This window comes from Anolis carolinensis, chromosome 1 (genome assembly GCF_035594765.1).
Source record: "Anolis carolinensis isolate JA03-04 chromosome 1, rAnoCar3.1.pri, whole genome shotgun sequence".
NCBI lineage: Eukaryota > Metazoa > Chordata > Lepidosauria > Squamata > Dactyloidae > Anolis > Anolis carolinensis.
In genome coordinates this window covers 55011543-55026744 of record NC_085841.1, presented here as the reverse complement: position 1 = coordinate 55026744, position 15202 = coordinate 55011543, and the positions used below count along the sequence as shown (strand labels likewise).

Genomic DNA, 15202 nt, shown 5'->3' with positions numbered 1-15202 from the left:
TGGCTGGAATTTCTGGGAGTTGCAGGCCAAAACACCTGGGGACCCCCAGGTTGAGAACCACTGTTTTACATACATGTGATTTGTTTTTGAAAGCTTTCACACAGCCCTATATCCCAGAATATCAATGCAGAAAATCCCACATTATCTGAGTGTGGACACAGATAACCCAGTTTGAAGCAGATATTGTGGGATTTTCTGTCTTGATATTCTGGGTTATAATGGCTGTGTGGAAGGGCCCAGGGTTGCTGTCAGTTTTCCGGGCTGCTGTCAGTGTTCCAAGCATGGCCACACAGCACTATATCCCAGAATATCAAGGCAGAAAATTACACAATATCTGCCTTGAACTGGGTTATCTGAGTCCACACTCAAATAATGTGGAATTTTCTGATTTTATATTCTGGGATATAGGGCTGTGTGGAAGGGCCCTGGAACATGGCCATACAGCCCGTAAAATTTATTTATTTATTTGTGTTGTCGAAGGCTTTCATGGACGGGATCACAGGGTTGTTGTATGTCTTTCGGGCTGTGTGGCCATGTTCCAGAAGTACTCTCTCCTGACGTTTCGCCCACATCTATGGCAGGCATCCACAGAGGTTGTGAGGTATGGATTTATTTCCAACATTTATATCCTGCCCTTCTCAACCGAAGGGACTCAGGGTGGCGTACAAAATTGGGAACAATTCGATGCCTACACATAATTAAAACAGCTATGAAAATCCAATTAAAACAATAAAAACAATATAACAGACAATATGGGATTTTATTCAGCTGTGTAGAAGGGGCCCAGTGATTCCAGCCATGAAAGCCTTCAGCAACACTTGCTTGCTTCAATTATTTTCAAAAAATACTGTGCAAAGTTACCATTATAAGATTGCATACTGCACAACCCATGAATGTTGGGTCTCACCTCCATTATGTATAGGCAACAATTCCATTTAAACATATATAGTTCAGGTCCAAAGCCTTTCAGAAAAGAAAGGCTCAGGGCCCTTCTGCACAGCCACATAACCCAGAAGGCAGAAAATCCCACAATATCTGCTTCGAACTGGGTTATCTGTGTCCACACTCAGATAATGTGGGATTTTATGCATTAATATTCTGGGATATAGGGCTGTGTGGAAGGGCCCTTGGTTTCCAATCTTACAGTCTACTTACCCATGTACTAAGCCAGCTTTTACACTTGTGAAAGCCAATACAGTATACTAAATCAGCTTCAGTACTGTTGCCAACCCAGTATCAGATTACTGGCTTGAGGCGATCTCAGGTGTTATGTATTGTATCTCCAGGATGAGATGATCTCAGGTGTTAGACATCTACACAGAAAGCATCTTTACTTGAACAGGCCTGGTGAAGGAAGTGTGTAACAGCAATCATATGTTATCATCTGGCAGCCACTTGCATGTTTTTCACCAGAGAGGTGTAACACATATACAAAAATAAAATGCATGAGGAATAACAACAGTGTTTTAGTTATGCCTTTTCTCTTCACCGTGTGTTGTATTTAAATACTATCTTTGTAGCTATTGGCAACCAGGGATTGCACACAGGTGAGTGAGAAGACTGGCTGAGGCAGAATGCTTTTCTCGCCTTTGAGTTCATTATATAAACTGGGTGGCCAGAGAAGGGACCCTCCACCACCACTGTCTCTTCCGCCCACATCTTAGAAATTGTAGAGGCTCTTGTAGGAGGAGCGAAACTCTTAGTTCAGCCGGCTCTCAGAAGTAGTGACATTGAAATCCAAGGCCTGGAGTCCAACCTTCCTTCTCCAAACAGGGAACAGCAGGTGATACCACGTACTAGACCCAGGCTCAGCATTTCTAGGTAATAGTCAGGATAACCAGCTGGGTATACACATAGTTACATATACTTATATCATTTTTATTAAACCCAAAAATGTATTATATGTCTCAAACACAAAGTGGTGTTTACTCCAAAGTACAGGTATTTAATCTCATTGCAATAGACACATGTTTGGTTTTACTCTTTTTCTCTCGATGCTGCTGTTCTAATTGAAGCGGGTTTTAAAACTCCACATGCTGGAGGTATTTGGTTTTGTTGAAAATCAAAGTCGTTTTGTTTGTGTGTCTCATTTTATCGTATCAGGACTGTATAAGAAAGTTTTAAAGTATGGCACATCAAGGGAGGGAGGGATGATGCATGGAATTTGTGTATATCCCAACTATAGTTATACTCATGACATAAAGGAAAGTCCCATAAGACTAGAGTCCAGTGATTAGAATTGTCATGCTATAGCCCAGGAAGTGAATACCTTTTGTGGTGATATTCACAATACTATTTTGACTACTTTGAACATCTATTCAGGATAATTTAATACTTGTTCTGGGGATACTTCCTCTTTTCGAGGTCAATTCAGGGATAAGGAATTTAAATAATACCAGATAGGTCAGTAAGGTGTGGTGACTCAGTGGCTTGAACACAAGTACGTTCCTGTCTTCCTCTTCATAGTTCCTTGCCAACTATTTAGATTGCTTAATTGCCCCATGATTTTCTACATAACCTTTTTTTCTTTTAAAAGAAGAATGGGCTTTAAAAGGAGCAGAATTGGAGAGGAGGAGGTGGTCACTGTCAGAGGATCTCTCAACAATGGCAGTGGCACCATTTAAGCACTTCTTAGTGCTGTGTAGAAAGGAGCGTAGTAAACTTGTTTTGAATATTTTTAACATGAAAACCTTGTGTTGAAATAATTCAAAATCAAACGAAAAATAATGCCAGAGAATGTCACTCTGAGATTGGAAGGCATTCAACAAACTTGTAGGGCAATGCAGAGGACAACTATGAGTAGCACTGTGGCCAATGATGCAATTGTATTTAAGCTAAGAGAACATTCAGCTTTTGACATATTGAAAGGAAAGTTCAAAACATCACAACATATCCTAAGAACATGAGAGTTTAAAAACCATGATGCAGGGGAAGCTAGACATAGTAGACCAAGAAATGAAACATGTAAAGATTACAGTACATGGAGTGAGTCAATCAGTCAAATAATTACACAGTGTTTCTAAGAAGCAATGGGGTTGCATTAATAAGGAGGAGAGATACAGTAAATACAGTTAAAATATAATGCAAAGTCTGTCTAAGTGATTTCAATATGACTTCAAGGAAAACATGAATATACAAATGTATCCTCTTACACAGAAACAGAAATTGAAAAAATTATGTTGGGGTCCAGGAGGAAACTAACCACACATCAAAACAGGACCTGTATTGATGTGTGGTTAGCAGAATTAAAGATTGTAGGAAAGGTTTAGATTTGGATCAAGAAAAAAAAGCAGGAGAATGGCTGTTTATTAATCACAAACCATGTTATTCAGTCAATAAAAGAGGTCAATGTATAGATGGAGATGATGGCTAATACAGAAATCAAATACACCATAAAATCTGAAACAAAAGATGGAGAAGACCTATTATCTCTGCAAAAATAAGATTAGGAGCAGGCCATGAATTGCTAATACAAAAAACTGGAGTAAAGCTTTAAAAATGTTGCTCCAACCATCGTATCAAAATACAACCTGAAGAACATCCCTGTAGAATTTAAAGAAAATGTAAAAAATAGATTTGTATTTCAAACCTAATGAATTGGAAGCCAGAGAAACACTGAACTGAAGTCAATGACATGAAATGCTGTGCTATAGAAAGGTTCCACAGCTAGAGTAGACTGCTAAAAAGGCAAATCAGTGTGTCCTAGAGGAAATACAGCCTGGACACTTCCCTTAAAAGCCAAATGACTAAAATGAGACTGTCATATTTTGAACATCTCATGAGAAGACATACTATAAAGGATAGTAATGTTTGGCAAGGTAGAAGGCAGTAGGAACCTAGAAAAATTTCATTTCAAATGGATAGATTCAATCAAAAACACAATAACCCGAATCTGGTAAGACACAAACAGTGCTGTTGAGGATAAATTGACTAGGAGATCTCTTGTTCATGGAGTGGCCAAAATCAAAGTCAATTCGACAACAACTAACAACAAGATAATCCACAAAATAAAAATAAATAGGGGCATTGTGCAGTTATTGTGTCCCTCTTTGAAACCTCTGCAGTGTGTTTGTAGAGAGACAGATGTGCAGGTCTCATCTAGGAGATAGTGTGCACTCATATTTAATGCACCTTTGGTTTAGTAAGATGAGGGTTTATTTTAAAAGCTAAGTTGCAGTTCAAACTCGGAAACATTATGTGGGCAGGAAGATTCATAGTGTTTTCATCTTTTTTTTCCTTTGTGTGTATTTAGATTATGTTATTACACAGTGCGCACACATTTATCATTTTAAATGCAGAAGGATAGTAGTAATTACTGAAGCTGTACCAAACAGTTGTTCAACTTCCTAAGTATAATAGCCATGTTTCCTTTTGTATTGTATAAAAGGTCCAGACCTTCTGTATAATATTTAACTATTAAGTTAACTATAAATGCTTACTATGAATGGTGGTAGGTTCATATTTGGAACTACAGTAGAGTCTCACTTATCCAAGCTAAATGGGCTGGCAGAAGCTTGGATAAGCGAATATCTTGGATAATAAGGAGGGATTAAGGAAAAGCCTATTAAACATCACATTGGGTTATGATCTTACAAATTAAGCGCCAAAACTTCATGTTATACAACAAATTTGACAGAAAAGTAGTTCAATACGCAGTAATGTTATGTTGTAATTACTGTACTTACGAATTCAGTACCAAAATATCACGATATATTGAAAACATTGACTACAAAAATGGCTTGGATAAGCGAGGCTTGGATCAGTGAGACTCAACTGTAATAAATAATGGCTGAATAAGCTTTGGATTTTAACAATTTTCCTCCCAAAGCTTGATCTTTGATTGTACGGTTCATCACATTTCCCAAAACATAATTTCCCTTTTCTTTCTGTGATTATACTAGCCTTGGTTGGCTCAGTAAAGGTGTGGGCTGAGATCCAAAGAATGCTGGCAGCTATTCTTCTGTGCCTAAAAGGGTTTGCATTTGTTTTTCTTGAACAGCATCATTAACAGCTCAAGCTCTAGTGCCACATGGCAAACTACTTTTGAAACTAGTAGAAATTTCCAAAGGAGTTTCTGATGTGGTTTGCTGGTCTTTTTGTTCAGATGCAAAGCTCTTGGGAGGGGGGGGGGAATTCTAGTATGCTCTTTAGATTCCAGCTGTATGACCTACTTTGCTTTTTCAAAGTATATTTGGTCATATTTGTCATGTGCTTTATTTGAATAAATGTGTTGATAAGCTATTTGGATTGCCTGTTCTTGGAAATATGCATCACATGTTCCGACGATACTTTGATGTATGGAAACGAGAATAAAATGTTTAAAATAATAATTGTAGTAGTCAGGGTGACCAGTGGCCGCCCTGAATAAGGACGGTTGTAGTCAGCAGACTTGGGAATGTCTGCTGAATTCAGTTAGGGGATGTTTTTAATAGGCATATCTAGCAAGATAGATTTCAAGTCTTAGCAGTCTTCAGAGGTCAGTTGTGCCCATGATCATCTCAACATTTAAAAAACGAACACAGAGAATCCCATAGACTATTGTAGTTAATGAGTGCATTTCTAAGTTCGTACTTTGGGCTTTGTGTCAATTATCCTGATGCTTTAGTTCCTCCTAAATTCTAAAGAAAAAGATGGTTGTTTAAAAACATGTTTTTGTAGCTGAACAAGGTCAAAGGGCTTCCCTGGGTAAGTATGTTTTATCAAGAGAATTTCTCTTCTAACTTTAAAAGGCATCAAAGCTTTCCAATAACGTGCTTTGCTAATTCTAAATTTCAGGTGGTTAGTTGTCTAGTCTCCTCCATCTAGTAAATAGTAAATACTCATGTATATTGGCTTTTATTAAAATACATACTGGTTTACTTTTAAATCCCTTTTCTATTTCACAGGCTTGGCCAGATGCCAGATAATTTTAACATAAAAGAAAATGGTAAGTGTGCTTCAGCTCATTTGGGGATGGGATAACAATAAAATTCTAAGTATATATTAAATATTAAATTTTGAACTCTTGGAATTTTTTGAAAATGTGAGAAGTTAGAGACATTAATAATTAGAATCTGTCCTGTTTACATAATTTTGGGAAAAGACAGTGACTTATAACTTTCGATAGGGACTGAAATTCAAATGAATATTTCAGAGTAATGTTACACTGTGAAATGTCGTATTTATTTTGTATATATAAAGATTATTTAATGTGCCAAGTACTATGTCACTATAGACACTATTATTGTAATTATAAACTATAGGAGCTGTCAGGACAAAATGCCATTTGAGAGCCTAAACTGGTGACCTGACATGAACTCAATTGGAAATGTAAACCTGAGCCACTTTCTAGTTCAGATAAGGAATATTTTTATTCCAAACATCGATTTGGGTATTTACTTCTAGGTGTTTTATGTCATACTTGCATGAAAGTACTGCTGATACAGCAAACCATCCTGGCTGGGCCCTTACGCACCTATTGAAAGACCAATTCTCTAAAGTCATGAACTTCTTAGTATTCCCTAGTCTCCTAGTTTCTCCACATAATTTATCGCACATTTCCTTCTTCCTCTATATGATTCCATTCTTATTAGCAGAGTTTACATGTGCAACAGTCCAACGTTTGTGTCAATTCCATCAATTCTAGTCCTTGTTTTGGTGTGTCCTTTTGATTCTGTCTCTCCTGCATACAAAATACTGTACTCTACTTTGTCCTGTGCACCCAGGCCAGACTTCTCAAACTAACTTTGACTAACATCTAAATTAGAAGATCTGAGGTTATGGCTCTATCCTGTTATTATGATTGTTGTCAACAAAACAAAGATTTTATTTATTTATTTATTTATTTATTTATTTACAGTATTTATATTCCGCCCTTCTCACCCCGAAGGGGACTCAGGGAGGATCACATTATATACATATAGGGCAAACATTCAATGCCCAGATACACATAGAACAGAGACAGACGCAGAGGCAATTTAACTTTCTCCTGAGGGGATGTTCGATTCTGGCCACATGGGGGAGCAGCTGCTTCATCATCCACTGTGATGGCACTTCCTCATTCCAACGTCTTAAATTAGTTAAATTTGCCTCCCCACTTCGTAAGTGGTACCTTATTTCCTACTTGATAGATACAACTATCTTTCAGGTTGCTAGGTCAGCAACGAGCAGGGGCTATTTTTTATTTTTTAATTGACAGGTGCTCACCCTGCCATGGGCTGGCCTCGAACTCATGACCTCATTGTCAGAGTGATTTATTGCAGCAGGCTGCTCACCTGCTTTATTCACCTGATTTATTGATCTGGGGTTTATCTTTTTACCCCATGCTCCTTTTCTTCCACTTCTCATACACCTGGCTTCAGCAAAGGTGTCCTAAATTCCAGAAGCTGTGATAGCTTTACTGAAACTGGACATGTGAGATGAAAAACGAAAGAAGCACACAACTGCTTTCTCCATCCAGCCAAGCATCACTTATACTGCAGTCATATTTATAATATAACACTTTTATACTTTGAAGTGAAGAAAAAAAATCTTAAGTATTATATAAAATGAACTCTTACCTTACAATTCGATCATATGGGGCGGGGGGAGGAATGAGGTATAAATAAGGTAACAGAATGACATTTTTTTACTTATAACTAAATCATACTCGATTTGTGAGCAAACAATGCAGTTGTGATCCCCTGGGGCAACTTTCTAAGAAAGGTTAAAATTGAGTAAGGATTCCTCTACTAGTAAATTCCCAGTAGGATCCTCCTGAATTCTTCTGGAAAGTTTTACAAGAAATCCTGACACCAGAAACTATCATGGGTAGGGATAGGTATAGATCTGCTTTAAATAAATCTTCATTGCTTTCAGAGAGGCATCAGGATCAGACCGCCCAGCTACACCAAATCTAACATAGTATTTTCCTGTGTCACACTGGAAGTTTTGACAGAGAAATTACTAAAAATTAAGATTTACAAAACTGAAAAGCCTGGTGAACTTATCTACTCTTAGCATATCCCAGCCAGCTTTAGTAGTGACAGAGAATGCACCACTTCCCTAAGCAAATGCAAATTACAGTTATGTGCATATCTAGAGGAAATAAGTCCCTTTGAAAATAGTGCAACTTCCTTCCAAGTATAACTAGATAAGATTGCTCTATGAAAAAGTACATAATTTCAGTTATGTAGGGAACAGGTTTATAATCAAATTCAAATATAATTTATGTTATATCAGATAATAGTAAGAATAGGTTCATACCTTTTAACCCCACTCAGCTGAACATTGCCCTTTATATTTCCGATTGAAGTAGAGAAACTGCAACATTTGTGCCTCCTACCTCTTCCCACCACAATCTTATCTGCCCAGTATTTACAACACATTTGGGGACTAGCCTGTTGCAGAAAGGAAGAGAAGAGGATGGACGATAGAATTACAGAATTGCCATTCCATATCAGCCAGTGACTTGTAAGGGAGAGTCTGACAATCTGGAGTAAGAAGCAACAATCAGAGATAATAGAGGCCTCATATAAAATAATATGAATACATTCCATGAGCAATATATGGCTTAAATACTGATTCAGTACTGGGTAGCTGGTTAATAACTTACAGTTAAGCCACAGTCTGTCTCAGGTTGTTAAATAGTTTTAATCAGGTACTTTGTGATATCCCTGTTTTTTATGGAGATTTTGTTTAAGTATTAATATAATAATAATAATAATAACAACAACAACAACAACAACTGCAAAAGGCCACCCTACTGGGATCTGCACGCATCATCCAAAAATATATCACACAGTCCTAGACACTTGGGAAGTGTTCGAGTTGTGATTTTGTGATATGAAATCCAGCATGTCTATCTTGTTTGCTGTGTCATACAATAAAATAATAATAATAATAATAATAATAATAATAATTTATTTCTTATAACTCGCCTCCATCTCCCCGAAGGCACTCAGGGCGACTTGCATGGGGACAAAGCCCTAAAAACATCACTTTGATGTACAATTAAAACACAATACAAATTACAAGATTAGAACTTCCTCACTGTGAGAGCTGTTCGGCAGTGGAACTCTCTCCCCCGGACTGTGGTGGAGGTTCCTTCTTTGGAGGCTTTTAAGCAGAGGCTGGGTGGCCATCTGGGGTGCTTTGAATGTGATTTCCTGCTTCTTGGCAGGGGGTTGGATTGGATGGCCAATGAGGTCTCTTCCAACTTTATGTTTCTATAATTAAAACATAGCAAGACAATTATTTAAATTATTAACAAAATGCAGTTTCATAAACATATGTTTTTGGGATCAGAAATAAATTGTAGGCTGAGATCATATGCAACTACTACTTTAGTGTAGCTTTTCTTTCTGCATGAATCCTAACGAGAGTTTGGTGTTAAAGATTGGAGGGCTATAAAATAGATAAAACATGTTTTACAGAATCTACTTAGAAGTAAATGTGTTTCTGGGTGCTTTTGTAGATATTGAATGGTGCTCAGGGAGAGAATGGAGGAGAGAAATGAACACAGAGGAAACCAAGAGCTTTACTAAACAGTTTACAGAAGAGTATTTGTATTTCAATGCATTCTTTTGTAAAGAAGATGCATCCAGCTGATGTAAACAGCTGAGAGGTTAGATTAAAGAGATAGTGAACATACTTGTTAATGAGATTGTACATAATACAATAATCTCATGATGAGGGATTCTACTAATGAGGCTGCACCATGGGGCAGCTGCACTGTGTGGCAATTATCTCAGTTGAAAAGTAGGTCTAGAAAGAGAATTTTTTTCCAAATGTTCTTTGCCAGCCTCTTCACTGTCCCTAGCAGGAAAATAGCACAGAGAAGTAGTTCTTGAATTTTCTTTCTTTATAGCTGATTAATCCCGCTATCCTAGTTTTTATAGAGATGGCATTGTTTTTATTATGAACCTTTGCACATGTAAGATATTGATATGTACTGTTGTCTTCGTGTGCTTTTGTGAATATTTGTAGTGCATCTTAGTGTAAGTGACACTTACAGTGTAAATTTGATTATGTCCTGATTATGCCCCCGGTGGCGCAGGGTGTTAAAGCACTGAGCTGCTGAATTTGCAGACCGAAAGGCCGCAGATTCGAATCTGGGGAGCAGAGTGAGAGCCCGCTGTTAGCTCCAGCTTCTGCCAACCTAGCAGTTCGAAAACATGCAAATGTGAGTAGATCAATAGGTACTCCGGCAGGAGGGTAACGGCACTCCATGCAGTCATGCCAGCCACATGACCTTGGAGGTGTCTACGGGCAATGCCAGCTCTTCAGCTTAGAAATTGAGATGAGCACCAACCCCCAGAGTTGGACATGATTGGACTTAACGTCAGGGGAAACCTTTACCTTTACTACCTTCTTCCTATTTGCTAGAGGTTCAACTTTATAATATATTCAAGGGTATCTTTGTTGTCAATAAAACAAAATCACAAAGAATTTTTGGCCAATAAAAATGCGCTTAAACATGTCATGCAAACTTTCAAAGATTCATTGGCTTCTTTATCATGCAAAAGATATTTAAATCACCATACAGAGTGGGGGGGGGGGGGGAGAAAAAATGTGATAGTGTTGGATTCACTGGCCTACCTTTTATATCAGATGCTGTGCTTGCTGTTTCTGCTGTTGATTTTGTTTAAATGTCCTCATGGCCAAAGGGAAGTGACCTCAGCCTACATTCTAATCCCTCCAAGCCAACTGAACTAAAGGGGACATCTGATATAAAATGTAGGTCAGTGACTCCAACACTGTCATTTTCTTTTTCCTTTATGGGTTTTGACTGATGAAGATGCCCACAGACCATCTTATTTCCAGTGATTCCCTATGGATCTAGTTCCCTGCATTCATGTCAGTCTTAGTATACATCACAAAACCAAGAGTGTAACTTAGGCATTAACCTGCATTCATTTCTATGAAGTTTTTCTAGGGCAGGTCCCAACAATAGATTATTTCTCTAGCCCCCTGTATTTTTATTATATCATAACTAGCTTATCCTAAAAAGTAGATCTATCCACTGTATGGCACTCCAATAACTGGTATTGCAGAACACTAAAGGAAAGCCCTTCAGCATCAAGCCAAAAACATGGATCCCATAATAACCAAACACAAGGCTGAATGAAGTTCTCAAGAAGGACATGGACATATGAGCTCCCTCTCTCCCATGTTCTTCAACAGATGATATTAAGAAGCATGTTGCTCCTGATACTGAAAGCAATAGCCATTGATAGCCTAATCTTACCTGAATTTCTTAGTCCCCTTCTAATACCATCTAAGTCACATGTGTCAAACGTAATGCCAAGTCTGACTCATCATGTCATTTTATGTGGCCCTTCAAATGCTGGACTGCAACTCCTATGTTCCTCATTATTAGACATCATGGCTATAGTTTATGGGAGTTGTGGCACAGTAACATCTGGAAAGTTGCAGTTTGTTCTGTTGAATCAGGACAGTGAGGTTTGAATTCAGAGTCAAGGCTTATGGACATGATGTCTGACTTTAAAATGTCATTTAAATTTTCCCCATCTTCAGAGCCACAAGTGCTGTTGGGTTATAATTCCCATTATCTCCAGATCACATGGCAGATAATCAAAACTGATGGAAGTTGTCTTTCAATAACATCAGGGGACCCCATATTGTATAAAGAAGACTAAAGAGCACTGATTACTATATAAAATTATATAGACTCTATACATGGATTCAACAGCCCTTAGAAGGCAATCCTAAGGCTGATGTTGCTCTCAATAAAAATGACCCCTGATTTAAGTGAACATGCATTATTATGTTTTGAGATGTAAACTCCATGGTCTACACCCGCATTCTGTGTCAATCTTAAGAGATAAAGGAAAGACCTTGCTTGGTGCAAACATAGCTCAGGTTTGCAGCAGTTTGAACCAGTGGCATTCAAACTAGCGGATCCATGGATTTCTTGGCTGTTGGTCCCTTGCTGCTCTCAGTAAGTTTCTAGGAAAGAAAAAAAGCAAGTGTAGCTAGTGGACACAAGTATGATGCTGTTCCCTGGCATTTGGGAGAGGGGTTGCCTCTCCCCCACATCAGAAAGGCATTGAATTAGACCAGACATGGGCAAACTTCGACTCTCCAGATGTTTTGGACTACAGCTCCCAGAAATTCCGGCCAGCTTAACAGCTGTTAGAAATTGTGGGAATTGAAGTCCAAAATACCTGGGGGGGCCGAAGTTTGCCCATGCCTGATTTTCACCCATCTGCTGTACTGATTGGAGAAGATGAGACTTTTATGAGGCATAGAAGTGAAAAGTCTTGCATGTTTAGTAAATCTAGAGATAGATTTTGAGATGGTGTACATATGAAGACTGAATTGAAACCAAATTGCATAGTTTTATGTAGAAGTTAGAAAACACCAATTTTTGAAGAAAGTCCTACGAGTTGATATTCGAAGCCATTTACCTCTAAGATCTTGGATGACTAAATGTCAGAGTAAAAATGACTTGTATATAGTTACCAGCATGTTAGTCCTTAAAAAGATGTCATGGTGTTATTGTAAGAGCTGCACTAACACACTGAGTTCTTGGGAGTTGTACATGTTAATCAACACAATAAATGTAACTGACAACACCCATATAGGTATATGTGACAATGCTTGAGCTTTCAGCAAACTGCTAGTACATAGTCCAACAAGAAATACTGCTTCTTCCTGAACTAACTGGAAGGTTGTGTTCGAACACTTCAAATTTATTAGAGGAGATAATTGACTAAATGAGGGAGATAAGACTGCAAGTTCAAGAACTCAGATAAAACATGAATATTAAGAGCATCAGGTTAGTTGTCAGAAGATATGCAATTCTTGAATAATTCACAAATACCATACAAAGATATGTGAAGTTACACAGAGAAAGCTTTTGAGAGTGAGGGGGAAAACAAGGCTGGACTGAAAACAGGAATTTAAAATGCTGGTTCTAAAGCAAAGAAGAAATGAACAGAGGAACTCTCCCACATAGAGAATGTTTAGTTCCTCTGAACATGGTAGAAAGGAAAGTTGAAGGGGAAATTGTGAACTCAGCTAGCCTCAAGCATATATGATGATCTGCCTCTCTTGCTTTCCTGTTCCTTTCTGAAAAGGTAGTTGGACACTTTTGGAACATTAGGTTTCCCTGAGTGATAGTCAATTGCACAGGTGATTGGATAGTGGAGAGATGAGGTGTTATATGCTGGGGGGTGTAGAGAGATGAGGCATTGAGAAAAAAAACCTTTTCCCCAGGCTGGCCCCACAGTTCCAACCCTGGGAATCCTGCCCCTCACCCTGCCTTTGTTTCCATCTTCAACCCTTTTTGGGATTGGGTTCCAAGGTCTTAAACTGACCTCTTAAATGTGCACCTGTGGCTATATTGTTGTGTGGAGTTATGCATAGACCAACTTCAATGCAGTTTTATTAAAGCAACAATAAGACTGGATTTATTACACACAGGAAGATAATATATTAACTTCTTTTCGGCCCCAAAGCCATAGTCTTTCCTCAATCAAGTTCTGTCTCTGTCAAAGCCACCCCTCTTTATCAAATCCCAAACACTTTCAGCCTCAAAACACTCTCTGATGCTCTCCTTTTTTAACATTTTGTACACGTATCTTGTACACTGAGCCGTGATTGGCTGCTTTCAAGCCGTTTGCCCATCACCTCCTTCACTACATGTAGGGATGCATTCAAATTATCACCTGATCCAGTCCTAGAACTCTTTTTTGTTGTTTTGGAAATATGTTTTTCAAATAAATGCATCTTTTAACATAGAGATATTCCTTTTTTTAAAAAAATCTAAATAATTTATTCACAATTAAAAATTCAAATCTTTATGTTAACAATTCAATAGCTACTCATAAATCCTAATTTCACTGGAGATTTGATCTGTTCATATAGTTCTGAATTTTTGCAGTATCTACTATCCAGGATAGGTATCTGAAACAGTGCACAGTCAGTCTTTCACATTTACTGAGGTTGGAGTGTGGTATCACTGTGAAAGTGGTTAAAAAAAAACCCTTTTATTTAAATTTGAGAGAGCACCTTTCCAAACGTTCCATGTTGGTAACACATCTTTAGACAGAATCTTTTAATGACACATTAATTCAGTTTTACTAGTAAATTGGAAGTTAAACCAACCCTTTATAAGAGATATGGAAACATACCTAAATTATACCAAAATGTATAGGGACACAACATATCTCATGAAAACCTTTCATTTATATATTTTAAATATTTATCATTGATTACTTATTTCACATAGACTCAGAATTTTCTTGTTATGTTCTCGCAACACACCTACACACTGCAGCTGACACATCAACATGTCTCAACGCACCATTTGGAGAGCTGTGCTCTAGGTCCTCCAGTATGACTCTGTGCTCAACTTCCATTGGACGTTCACCTAAGAGTTGTGCTGGAAGACCTAGAGATCATATTAATCAAATCTGCAAACGTTACATCTACAAATGTAGAGACCCAACTGTAGTATCTGCTGCTACTGTATCCTTTTCATGTTGGTGTGGTGCTTTGTCACAATATATTGGCAACATATTCCATTCCGGTCTCATTTCTTGAGTTAACCAATATTAGAATGAATCATTAACGAAATAAATGGAAACATTTTCCTGTTTTTGTGCCTGGAATTATTTACACTGTATAAAGAAACTGACATGTGTTCCACCATTTTTTCCACAAACATTTGCATATTTAAGTGCATTCTTGCATAAATTTCTTTTTCACTAGGTAATCATTTAAGTATTTCTGCTGCATTTTCCGATCGTCAAGAATAGTGCAAAAGCTGTATCACAGATGTTGTGGTTTTGTGATGATTGAAACTTATAAGGTACACCAGAGATTGATAATTACTTTAAATGCTACATTTTAGTATAAGGAAATATCGCTGGTATGACATTTTCCAAAGTATAGTGGTTACCATGTTTTTTGGTGAAATAGCTAATTGCTACATGCCATATTTTCAATGAGTGTTGGAATAAAGAGGCCTAAATACCTTAGCAACACCAAATCTCATCTGATTTTGGAAGCTAAGAGGTGTCAGCCTTGGTTAGCACTTGGGTGGTAGAGTATATTTCAGAAGAAGGAACTGGCAAACCCATCTCTTTGGCTTCTTTGCCTATGAAATGCATAGAGTTGCCATAAATCAACAGGCAACTTAAAGGCACATACACACATAGAGCTAATTTGAATGTCTGTAGCTTTAGCAAAAAAAATACACCTGCATATTTCTGTG

The 15202-nt window shown here is 37.8% G+C and overlaps 1 protein-coding gene across 1 annotated transcript in view; it reads left to right on the top strand.

Moving 5' to 3' along the window:
- Positions 1 to 5901: 5901 nt before the first annotated feature.
- The window catches only part of cnst (consortin, connexin sorting protein), a 47562-nt gene continuing 38261 nt past the window's right edge, over positions 5902 to 15202 (top strand). Inside the window, exon 1 of the mRNA XM_062968959.1 lies at positions 5902 to 5926. The gene's annotated coding sequence lies outside the window, so the exon portion shown is untranslated. The remainder of the gene's footprint in view (positions 5927 to 15202) is intronic.